Here is a 12,912-nt window from a genome sequence, read left to right on the forward strand (position 1 = left end):
GGTCACAAAACCAGGGTGAGCCAGAAGCGCGAGCAAACAGGTTCCGGGTGTGAGCTTTGCAGACGATCTGACACCGGAGAGCTGAAAGACAGGGCCTTAAATACTGGGAGAGGTAGTGGGTAATGCAGCGCAGCTGGCAGAGTAATTAGAGCAGAGCAGAGCAGGGACAGGTGGAGCTAGTTAGGCTGAGTAGAGAGAGTGGTGAGCAGAGTGGAAGAAAATAAAGGTGGTAACCCGGTGGAGTGAGAGGCTCATGACACAGTGATCTGACAGATTGTACCATATACCTGCTCATCAGAAAATGGAAGACTTAGCCCTTGGCTTTCTAGTTATTTCAAATCATTTATCAATGGTTCTAGTATATCATCAAAACCATACTTGTGCAGATCTTGTGTGTGAAAAAGTGTTACCAAATGAATGTTCATCAAAACCGAATTACATTTTGGGGGAAGGTTTCTTACAACAAAATAAAGAGCGCCAATTTTGTGAATTCCACGTTTGGAGCCAAGGGGATTGGCTGTTTCAAAATCATCATAGTATAGTTGGATTTGTAATGCATGTCTATTAGCTGTAAACAAAGGGTGGGTTTTAAAATAACTTCAATCAAAAAAAGTCAGTATAAGTGTCAGGCTCTGATCTACACTCTTTCTTTAGCAAAACACAAATGTCTGGATTTCTGCACATGAACTTCAATGTTTCTAAAATCGGCACATATATAAAAGTATCCTTCACAGGTACTTGATCACAAGTACCGGATTTCTGATTTCGCCTGTTGTCATATCTCACTCCCAGTGTTATTTCTACAGGCTCGACAACTCCCCATTTTTGGTGGAAGTATGTATTTCGTTTCCATTCTGTATTTAGATTTATGATCGGGTTTTCATAATCTTCAAAAGATTAATTTATCACAGATATGTTGGGGTCAGTTATAGGTAAAGCAGAAATAGCTGTATGCTTTGCTTGTGAGCGAATCTCACTTGTTAGTTCTACCAAATCTCCTACAATTGAGGATACCAAACTGTTGGAAATCCCACTCCCCTGTAATTTGGCCACGATGGATGCACACATTTCTTTAGTTGGATCTTTAGTAAGTCCTGAATCATTGCTCTCAGAATAAACACTGGAAGAGCTACATTGATTTTGTGGATTAAATGTGTCCTCCAAAGCATGTGCCTGAGATGAAGTTGCAACTGGCTCACTAGATGAACATGCAACAGTTGAAGTTTGAGCAATTTGCTGAACATTACTATGAACACTATTAAGGTGCTTCCGAAAACCTGTATATGTTAGGAACTGATGCCTTCAGCCTTGCTGAGAACAAAACAATTTGAACTTGGGTCCAGGATAGTAACCATGTTCAACTCTTAAATGTGAAATCAACTGTTGACTGCTGGGATAATATTTCTGACACATGAAACAGGTCAACATTGTTATAGCTTCTTACTCACAGGGTGAGAGTGCTACTGGCTGGTTAAGCGGTCTCGCTCTCAAGTCTTTAACTCAGGGTGACTCCTTCATTTTCCCCACATCAATGTTATACACTGTTGTCTGCAGGAATGTGTAAAAATTCACAAGTGCCACATCGTAAGACAAATTAAACACAGAATGTGCTTTGAAAAGTTCATCACATGCCCCGAGGGAGCGGTTTGCCTTGCATGGGATGAGACGCTTATCCATTGTGATGTAGAAGCTCTCAATCTTGCTCTTCTGATGCCCAACAGCGAGGAGGTACGGCTGCCGACCCTGCTGGTTGCGGAGATGCTCCTCCAAACTGCAGCATGACTAGGGTTGAGATCAGAAAACTGAAAATTAGACACAAGAATAATGTGCAGCCACAGAGAAAACTACATTATAGAAGTGATTATTCAAACATCTTTTCATTGGCTAGTGCAAGATGGGAATGAAGACTTAATGACAATTCCATCCACTTTTTAACAACCCTCATTTACAAATGTGGCTAAGAAGGTGACAAATTATTATAATCACCGTAATAATATAATTACCTTATGAAAGACAACAAGTCTCTCAACTGCATCACATGCACTAATTTTTGGAGACTTCAGTCCCCCTGAAGGTGGTGGAAGGAGATGTAACAGCAACAACAGGGAAGCCATTTCTTGGTCCTAGGCTGAGGACAAAGAGTCACAAGAATTAACTGAAAACTCTTCAAATGTAATACTTTAAGTTTGAATGAGAACAGGGAGGCATTATCCATCCATTAGTCACATTTATCCCAAAAATCAGATCAACGTTCAGAGATACACAGAATAAACAAATGAAATATTATTGCAGTTATAGTTTAACAGCAATTATAGCAAATTTATTAAAATAAAAAAAATTAAAACAACTCACTTGTTGCCTCATCAAGATCACTTCCTGGGGGACTTTCTGCACCAAGCGACGCAACTCTGGTGTTGAGGTGAGCCGCTTAGCCTCTTTTATGACATTTGGCTTGAAGAACAAATCCCATTTCTGAAGAAGCCTGGAGGATGTGTCATCATTAAATAGGAGAGTGAAGTCTTGGTCCACCTTTAAGAAAGAAGATATTAAACTACTACTACTTCAGGAAATACTTTCAAATTTCAAGCCATTCTAAACATCTCATCCCAAACTGACCAATCCATTTGTATCCAGGAATCTTGGGAAGCTGGAGAGGATATCAACTTCTGCCTGGGTCATTAACAAGCTTCTGACGGTGCTGAAAGGTCTCTCATCTTCTGGAAAATCAGGGAATTGTCTGTGGTATGGTTGAGCAAAGACATGGCCTCTTGGCAAGCATCACCATCAAGCTGCCTTTCAACATTAACAGTCCTTTGGAAATTTGGGCCCCCTGGAGAAAAGTCAAATTGGGCTATTTGGTGGCAGTGCAGATCCTCGATGAATCTTCCTCTGGACTGTTTTCAGACGCCAAAAAATGTATCCTGTGCTGCTTGCAGCATCATAGAAGTGTTCCTGAAATGAAAAAAAGAAAAGAAATGCGTTGTCATACCAGGCTCAAGAGAAATCTCACGGAATTCAAATATCAATGTCGTCCACACAGTTTTGTGTCACAATATGACATGAAAGAGTTAACAATAATAATGCCTATTACATAGCCCTTCTTGGAGTATGGATCCTTGAGGGAAGGGAACAACATCACTATCCCACGTGCATCATCTTCTCTGATTGCTTTAGTGGGGTGGTGCCTGAGAGGAGAAATTAAATTACTACATTTATGCAATGGCCATGAAGTTATTTGGCACAAATAAAAACAATGTGAAACAAACATACCCATGATTGTCAATCATGTGAGCCACCAGGATGTTAACCATTTTTCTTCTTGCAGCATCTGTTAGGGTTTCTGTTGTTTGGTACTCCTGTAGTACTTCTTCACCCCCAGACTTGCCTCTTAGCACAGCTTCAATCAACTAATAAAAAAACAAAAACATTAGAATACAAAACATGGTGATAAATAGCTTTTCTAGAGACTCCGAGTGAAAAAATGTGAAAGCATTAAGAAACCTGTTCAGCAGACACAGCATCACGTGTATCCTCAATTCTTTGTCTCTTGCTAGGGACATCATCTAGCATTATAGTTGATGCACTTGAGCTGAAGCTTGAGTCAGACGTCTCAGAAGCAGAAGACAAGGAGAAATCAGAGAATTCTAAAGGAATAGAAAAAATGCAAATAATTATATTATGTAAGGAGTGCTTTATTATACCTGCCTTGATATCTCACCCTGATCTGAGAATACTGTCAGCACCACATTGCCTTGTCCAATGAGGTCGTTGAATATTTCTGCATCAACTTCTGTCCCTGTTGCATCCTTGTATATAACTTTTGCATCAGGTGGCAGGCAAAATCTCTCGATGACTGGAAAAGATGGTAAGGTCAAACTGAATGTGCCTTTGAAGTCAGCACTGTTTCTTGCCTCACAGCCAATAACTGTTCACGTTAAATACATACATCCACCACTGTAAAATCCTTAAATAGACCTAGAGCATTTTCCCTCACATAACCCATTCCCTTTTAAGTCTAAATTTAAAAATTGATTATTGGCTTTTTTTATTGACTGTTTTGGTGTATATTAATACTTTACACTCTATGAAGCACACATTACAGAACTGAAAATGATTAGCAATTGAACCCCATTTACCGTATAAAAGAGTATGATAAAGGCATGTAAAGAAATCAGAATCGACAACATTAAGGACCTTTTTCCTTTTTCCTATTACCTTTTTCCTAAGCCATGCTAACCGTTTTCATGGAATTGCATAAAGTCAAACCGTCCTTCATCCTCATCCAGCTTCACATATTTCTGCTGTTGGCTGTACTTCACCTGGACCAGCATTTTGACTGAGACATGCAAGGAAGTTTGACAAAGTATATAAACATTTAAAGGAAGAACGGTAAAGATTAAAGCTAAGTCGACAGTGTTACACCATTTTTGGTGACCCATCAGATTCTGTGACCTGCACTGTTGGGAAAAGTACAAATTTTCAGAAAATCACGCTGTGACTGAGATATTAAAATGCTGCTTATGCATTGACTCATCAGTATTTAATGATGCACTTAAATGTTTAATATATCAGTCACAGCCCGATTTTCTACTAATTTTGTACTTTAGCTTTAACTTAGTAATTTCAGTGCAATTAACTGGTAATACTTATATACTTTTACTTAAGTAAATAATCTGAGTACTTTTTCCAACACTGCAGGTCATAGAATCTGATGGGTCACCAAATACAGTGGTACGCTGGTCATACAGACAACTAAACACGTGAAACACCGTCTGCATGTTGGGACATGTTTTTTTGCGGCCCCTTTGATGTTCAAAGTGAAGGGGGGTGGGGGGGGGGAGACGTTAGCTCCAGCCTCAAACAAGATTTTTATACAGTAAAAAAACATAACGCTTAGTTTTTCCTTTATTAAATCATCATTGATAAAGTTGGAGACGGTTTAAGTAACAAACTGTTAGCTAGCTTACCATACACTTCTAGCTAGCTAATCACCAGGACAAATTTGCTGCTCAGTCCTGGCAACAAACACGGTTTTGTTAGGCATATATTCTCTGTAGATGTTTCATTGTTCATACTGAAATTCTCACCATCAATTTATAATTATTTCAGTAAGTTTGAGAAAATTGCACTTACCGTGTAGTACTGCATGGGAGGGAGAAATGGCGCCGACTTGTCTTCTGTCTCCAACCGAAGAAGTGAAATGCATGGGCGGAGCTTAATTACATCTCTGCGGAGTTGGGTTAACACTGACCGGATCAACTCTGTCAAATAACTCCAACACTGAACACCATTTAAATCAGAATGTGTTAAAATTACACTCTGGGAGTGAAAATCAACTCGGAAATGTTTAACCCTGAAATTTCAACACTCCAATTTTTGCTGTGTATTGTTTGTACAGATGAACGTGGTACCTTCGGGCGTTTGGAAATTGCTCCCAAGGATGAACCAGACTTGTGGAGGTCTACAATTATTTTTCTGAGGTCTTGGCTGATTTCTTTTGATTTTCCCATGATGTCAAGCAAAGAGGCACTGGGTTTGAAGGTAGGCCTTGAAATACATCCACAGGTACACCTCCAATTGACTCAAATGTCAATTAGCCTATCAGAAGCTTCTAAAGCCATGACATCATTTTCTGGAATTTTCCAAGCTGTTTAAAGGCACTGTCGATTTAGTGTATGTAAACTTCTGACCCACTGAAATTGTGATACAGTGAATTATAAGTGAAATAATCTGTCTGTAAACAATTGTTGGAAAAATTACTTGTGTCATGCACAAAGTAGAACCGACTTGCCAAAACTATAGTTTGTTAACAAGAAATGTGTGGAGTGGTTGAAAAACAAGTTGTAAGCTTAAGAGTACCTGTAATTAAGCCAGCTAGCTACCTAGCTACCTACCATTCAGCTGTTTTTCTAACCTCATTATCTGAAGCATTAACGTTAGGTAGTTAGTAGCTACTGTACTTAATTACAGCTACTGATTGCAGAAGACCAATGTCTTGTCTGCCACCCAGACAGCTGGCGTCGGGTAAGTTTGGCTTTATGCATAGCTTGGGCTTTGTCGAGTAAGGCTTAAACTATGTATTTAGATTGTAGTTGGGTATTGTAGCTAGGCATCGTGGGTTGTTGTGGGTAGTTGTTGTATGTAGTTATTGTAGGTTAGTATTGAATTCGGCGGTGCCGGGTGTAGCACGAAGCTAGCTAGCTAACTCACCTCCTGGACTAGCTGGCGAGTAGCTATAAGCAACGGTAGCAACTAAATACAATATCCTTTTAGCCAGCTACATTCGTTCGCAGCGACGCCGTTTTTCAAACAAAGTCAACACAGCAGCCATTGCTAGCTAGCCAACACTACCAGCTAGCTGTACTGTAGTAGCTAAATACAATATCTTTGTGCTAGCTAGCCAACGTTTAATTATTGCTGCGTTATGAAAGAACTAGACACGGACACGAATTATCTGTTTAGTGTGTTAACACACTATTGGTAGTTTGTTGTAACCAAGTATTGGTGCTAAACTGTGTGTTATTGGATGCTAGCATGCTAGTTAGCTATGGCGTCATAGTTAGCTAGCTGAATAAAGTAAGTTGAGTCTATTCCTTGAAACATTGAACCGCTGTAGTTTACAACAATTCTAATTTCTAAAATGGAAGTTGGGAGAGTTTTATTCGGGTGGTTCAGTGAAACAATTATAGTTTCTGAGGTGGAAGTTGGGAGAGTTATATTTGGGAGTTTTTTTGGTGAGGGAGGCCCTGCTCTCTCCTTTCCCAGATGTTTAGTTCATTTCATTCCGATCTCCTCTGCATTATTGTAGCCATCTGCTACAGCCTGTCAACTATGCCTCTGCCTATCCCTGTTCTCTCCTCTCCGCACAGGCTACACAAACGCCTCACACCGTGTGGCTGCTGCCTCTCTAACCTGGTGGTCCCTGCACGCACCACACACCTGGAGTTCCAGGTCTCAGGCAGCCTCTGGAACTGCCGTTCTGCTGCCAACAAGGCTGACTTCATCCCAGCCTATGCTACCCTCCAGTCCCTCAACTTCCTGGCGCTGACGGAAACATGGATTACCACTGAAAACACTGCTACTCCTACTGCTCTCTCCTCGTCTGACCATGTGTTCTCGCATACCCCGAGAGCATCTGGTCAGAGGGGTGGTGGCACAGGAATCCTCATCTCTCCCAAGTGGTCATTCTCAATTTTTCCCCTAACCCATCTGTCTATCTCCTCATTTGAATTCCACGCTGTCACAGTCACTAGCCCATTTAAGCTTAATATCCTTGTCATCTATCGCCCTCCAGGTTCCCTTGGAGAGTTCATCAATGAGCTTGACGCCTTGATAAGTTCCTTTCCTGAGGATGGCTCACCCCTCACAGTTTTGGGGGATTTCAACCTCCCTACGTCTACATTTGACTCATTTCTCTCTGCCTCCTTCTTTCCACTCCTCTCCTCTTTTGACCTCACCCTCTCACCGTCCCCCCCTACTCACAAGGCAGGCAATACGCTTGACTTCATCTTTACTAGATGCTGCTCTTCTACTAATCTCACTGCAACTCCCCTCCATGTCTCCGACCACTACTTTGTATCCTTTTCTCTCTCGCTCTCCTCCAACACTACTCACTCTGCCCCTACACAGATGGTAATGTGCCGCCGCAACCTTCGCTCTCTCTCTCCCACTACTCTCTCCTCTTCCATCCTATCATCTCTTCCCTCTGCTCAATCCTTCTCCCTCCAATCTCCTGATTCTGCCTCCTCAACCCTCCTCTCCTCCCTTTCTGCATCCTTTGACTCCCTGTGTCCCCTATCCTCCCTGCCGGCTCGGTCCTCCCCTCCAGCTCCATGGCTTGATGACTCATTGCGAGCTCACAGAACAGAGCTCCGGGCAGCTGAGCGGAAATGGAAGAAAACTAAACTCCCTGCCGACCTGGCATCTTTTCACTCCCTCCTCTCTACATTTTCTTCATCTGTTTCTGCTGCTAAGGCCACTTTCTACCACTCTAAATTCCAAGCATCTGCCTCTAACCCTAGGAAGCTCTTTGCCACATTCTCCTCACTGCTGAATCCTCCCCCCCACCCCCCCTCCCCTCCTCCCTCTCAGTGGATGACTTCGTCAACCACTTTGAAAAGAAGGTTGACGACATCCGATCCTCGTTTGTTAAGTCTAATGACACTGCTGGTCCTGCTCACACTGCCCTACCCTATGCTTTGACTTCTTTCTCCCCTCTCTCTCCAGATAAAATCTTGTGACTTGTGACTGCAGGCCGCCCAACAACCTGCCCGCTTGACCCCATCCCCTCCTCTCTTCTCCAGACCATCTCCGGTGACCTTCTCCCCTACCTCACCTCGCTGATCAACTCATCCTTGACCGCTGGCTATGTCCCTTCCGTCTTCAAGAGAGCGAGAGTTGCACCCCTTCTCAAAAAACCAACACTCGATCCCACTGATGTCAACAACTACAGACCAGTATCCCTTCTTTCTTTTCTTTCCAAAACTATTGAGCGTGCCGTCTTTAGCCAACTCTCTTGCTATCTCTCTCAGAATGACCTTCTTGATCCAAACCAGTCAGGTTTCAGGACTGGTCATTCAACTGAGACTGCTCTTCTCTGTGTCACGGAGGCTCTCCGCACTGCTAAAGCTAACTCTCTCTCCTCTGCTCTTGTCCTTCTAGACCTGTCTGCTGCCTTTGATACTGTGAACCATCAGATCCTCCTCTCCACCCTCTCCGAGCTGGGCATCTCTGGCGCGGCTCACTCCTGGATTGCGTCCTACCTGACCGGTCGCTCCTACCAAGTGGCATGGCGAGAAGCTGTCTCCACACCACGTGCTCTCACCACTGGTGTCCCCCAGGGCTCAGTCCTAGGCCCTTTCCTATTCTCCCTATACACCAAGTCACTTGGCTCTGTCATATCCTCACATGGCCTCTCCTATCATTGCTACGCTGACGATACACAACTAATCTTCTCCTTTCCCCCTTCTGATAACCAGGTGGCGAATCGCATCTCTGCATGTCTGGCAGACATATCAGTATGGATGACGGATCACCACCTCAAGCTGAACCCTGGCAAGACGGAGCTGCTCTACCTCCCGGGGAAGGACTGCCCATTCCATGATCTCGCCATCACGGTTGACAACTCCGTTGTGTCCTCCTCCCAGAGTGCGAAGAGCCTTGGCGTGACCCTGGACAACACCCTGTCGTTCTCTGCTAACATCAAGGCGGTTACCCGATCCTGCAGGTTCATGCTCTACAACATTCGGAGAGTACGACCCTGCCTTACACAGGAAGCGGCACAGGTCCTAATCCAGGCACTTGTCATCTCCCGTCTGGATTACTGCAACTCGCTGTTGGCTGGGCTCCCTGCCTGTGCCATTAAACCCCTACAACTCATCCAGAATGCCGCAGCCCGTCTGGTGTTCAACCTTCCCAAGTTCTCTCACGTCACCCCGCTCCTCCGCACACTCCACTGGCTTCCAGTCACCCCCCCCCCCCCCCAAAAAAAAAAATCCCACTGGCTATAGGGTGAATGCACCAATTTGTAAGTCACTCTGGATAAGAGCGTCTGCTAAATGACGTAAATGTAAATGTATAGCATCTTCTTTATACCATATTTTCTTTATATCTGAAAGGGGTAGGGGGTAAAAAATGTGGTACATTAAAACCTACATCGAAACCTAGTCATCATTGCGGTATTTTCTTTAAAAATACCACCTACGGCTGTGAAAATCGAGCCGTACAACATATACCGGCTTTCGGCGTTCTGAAGCACAACGCTCAATTGGGTTTACCAATCACAAAGCCTCACAGAAATGCTTTGGCATTTATTCATTGTTTATCTTAAAATATAGATTACTTCACCTTGCCATTCTACATTTGTTTTGCTAATGTACAGAACCAGTCAAAAGTTTTAGAACACCTACTCATTTAAGAGTTTTTCTTTATTTTTACTCTTTTTTAAATTGTAGAATAATGGTGAAGACATCAGAACTATGAAATAACACATATGGAATCATGTAGTAACCAAAAAAGTGTTAAACAAATCCAAATATATTTTACATTTGAGATTCTTCAAATACCCACCCTTTGCCTTGATGACAGCTTTGCACACTCTTGGCATTCTCTCAACCAGCTTCATCAGGTAGTCACCTGGAATGCATTTCAATTAACAGGTGTGCCTTCTTAAAAGTTAATTTGTGGAATTTCCTTCCTTCTTAATGCGTTTGAGCCAATCAGTTGTGTTGTGACAAGGTAGGGGGGTATACAGAAGATAGCCCTACTTGGTAAAAGACCAAGTCCATATTATGGCAAGAACAGCTCAAATAAGCAAAGAGAAACGACAGTCCATCATTACATTAAGACATGAAGGTCAGTCAATATGGAACATTTCAAGAACTTTGAAAGTTTCTTCAAGTGCAGTCGCAAAAAACATCAAGCGCTATGATGAAACTGGCTCTCATGAGGACCACCACAGGAATGGAAGACCCAGAGCTACCTCTGCTGCAGAGGATAAGTTCATTAGAGTTACCAGCCTTAGAAATTGCAGCCCAAATAAATGCTTCACGGAGTTCAAGTAACAGACTCATCTCAACATCAACTGTTCAGAGGAGACTGCGTGAATCAGGCCTTCATGGTCGAATTGCTGCAAAGAAACCACTACTAAAGAACACCAATAATAATAAGAGACTTGCTTGGGCCACGAAATACGAGCAATGGACATTAGACTGGTGGAAACGTGTCCTTTGGTCTGGAGTCCAAATTTGAGATTTTTGGTTCCAACCACCGTGTCTTTGTGAGAAGCGGTGTGGGTGAACGGAATGTGTATTTCCCACCGTAAAGCATGGAGGAGGAGGTGTTATGGTGTGGGGGTGCTTTGCTGGTGCCACTGTCTGTGATTTATTTAGAATTCAAGGCACACTTAACCAGCATGGCTACCACAGCATTCTGCAGCGATACGCCATCCCATCTGGTTTGGGCTTAGTGGGACTATCATTTGTTTTTCAATAGGACAATGACCCAACACACCTCCATTTCATATGAAAACAAACAAAACAAAAAATTCAATTTCGACCTCCATCCCTATATTGTCACCAGACGAGGCTGCTGTGGTGGTGTAACCAGTGGAGACGGAGGAGGCAGATGGTCCAGAGGAGGCCGCGTTGGTGGTGACAGACAGGGGGGGCGGTGTGCATCGTGGTGGTGGTGGACGAGCTGGTGTTTGTAATGGCGGGGTTGAGGGGCGGCCGATGGTGTGGCCGGGAGAGCAGGCACGTGGCCTTCTGCTGCAGCTGTGGACTCCGGCGGCTCCTACAGGTGTTGCACACTGGGAGGTACTGGTAGTGTGGATGCAGCTGTCAGGAGTGGTTCCAGCGGGGGTCCAGCAGAGGCGATGGCGTCGATGGTTTTATCAATGGCAGCCCTCTCCTGTGCCCTCTGTGTTCTGAGGGTTGCCCGACTCTCTTTCACCTCTGCCCTCTCCTTCTCACCCCTCTCCTGCCACTGGCGCGTGTATTCCTCCTCGGTGAGGCATTTGGCGACCACAGGGAGTCTTCTGTATTGGTCTAGCCGATACTTCAGGACAGTAAGGTTGTGCCCCATGTCCTTAGCTATCAGCCCCCCCCCCCCCTATTAGGGGGTGCTCTTCTAGGGCTGGGGCTGGGACTGGAGCAGGTGCTGGGACTGATTTGTTTAACATGTAGGAGTGGTCAAAATGGCTAAGATCTCCAGCTACCTTGGAGAAATCAGCCTTTAAAGGGCCAAAGTATGCCACATCCAGCGGCTGCAGGACATGGGTGCAGTGTGGTGGAAGACAAAGAAGTATAACCCCTTCCCTTAGTGCTGCCGCGAGCACCTCCGAGTCCATGTGGCTCTTGTGCCCATCAAAGATGAGAAAGACAGGGCACTCCTTCACTGCATGCTTAATGAAGTGCTGAAACCACTTCCTGAACAGGTCCCTGTGAATGTACCCACTGTTTGACCATCCATTCAAGGCTTGGGGGGGGGGGGCTCCCAGTGTGTAGTGGCCACCAGGGAAACACTTGGGGTAGATTATAAACGGGGGGACGTCCTCCCCAGCTAGCAGGCCAGCACTGTGATGTGCTCCTTGGTCCCCGGAGCCTGCTAGTACACTTGTTTTGCGACCCGGGGAGCCAGCACTTTGTGCCTGCTCTGGTCACTACGAAACCCAGACTCATCGCAGTTCTAGATTTGTTTAGATTTCTCCCTCAACCCACTCTCCTTCTTGTACTTCTCATAAGAAGTGAAGAAGGTGTCCATCGTCGGACGTGTGGCACACTCAGCTCTCCCCCTGTCCAGGGTGTCCGGACTCCTCACGCTCAGGTTCTTGTGCCTCCTCCTGAACATTTCCCAATGGCGCCGGAGGAGATGGCTGCCGTTTTACGGCTGCCTAACCAATTGTGCTATTATGTGTGTTTCGTCGCGTTATTTGTAACTTATTTTGTACATCATGTTTCTGGCACCGTCTCTTATGACCGAAAGAGCTTCTGGATATCAGGACAGCGATTACTCACCTCGGATTGGACAAAGATTTTTTCTTCAATGACTCGGACGCTAAGGATGTAGTTCAGACACCCGACAAGGCCCAAATCCCCATCATTCACAGGAGAAAGAGACTAAGATATCCGACGGTGAGTGAGTAATTTGCCTCTTCCATCAGTCCTATTAGCCAACGTACAATCATTGGATAATGAAATAGACACTCTACGATCAAGAATATCCTACCAACAGGAATTTAAAAACTGTAATATCTTATGTTTCACCGAGTCGTGGCTGAACGACGACATGGATAACATACAGTACAGCTGGCGGGTTTCATGCTACATCATCAAGATATAACAATGGCGTCTGGTAAAACAAGGGGTGGTGGTGTAAACAACAGCTGGTGCACGAAATCTAATATTAAGGAAG

The 12,912-nt window shown here is 44.3% G+C and overlaps 1 long non-coding RNA gene across 2 annotated transcripts; it reads right to left on the reverse strand.

The window, feature by feature from the left end:
* Positions 1-265: 265 nt before the first annotated feature.
* Positions 266-5,185, reverse strand: LOC311134907. Of its 2 annotated transcripts, XR_014613722.1 has the most exons (8): positions 5,134-5,185; positions 3,502-3,644; positions 3,271-3,407; positions 3,092-3,185; positions 2,617-2,952; positions 2,353-2,529; positions 2,004-2,128; positions 266-1,782 (listed from the first exon to the last, which is right to left on the reverse strand). It is a non-coding gene; the product is annotated as an uncharacterized lncRNA (long non-coding RNA). The 2 variants fall into 2 exon arrangements; XR_014613723.1 differs by lacking the exon at positions 5,134-5,185 and having other exon boundaries at positions 3,502-3,939.
* Between the last annotated feature and the right edge of the window lie 7,727 nt (positions 5,186-12,912).

Source organism: Coregonus lavaretus (genome assembly GCF_964263955.1).
Source record: "Coregonus lavaretus genome assembly, chromosome: 9".
Classification (NCBI taxonomy): domain Eukaryota; kingdom Metazoa; phylum Chordata; class Actinopteri; order Salmoniformes; family Salmonidae; genus Coregonus; species Coregonus lavaretus.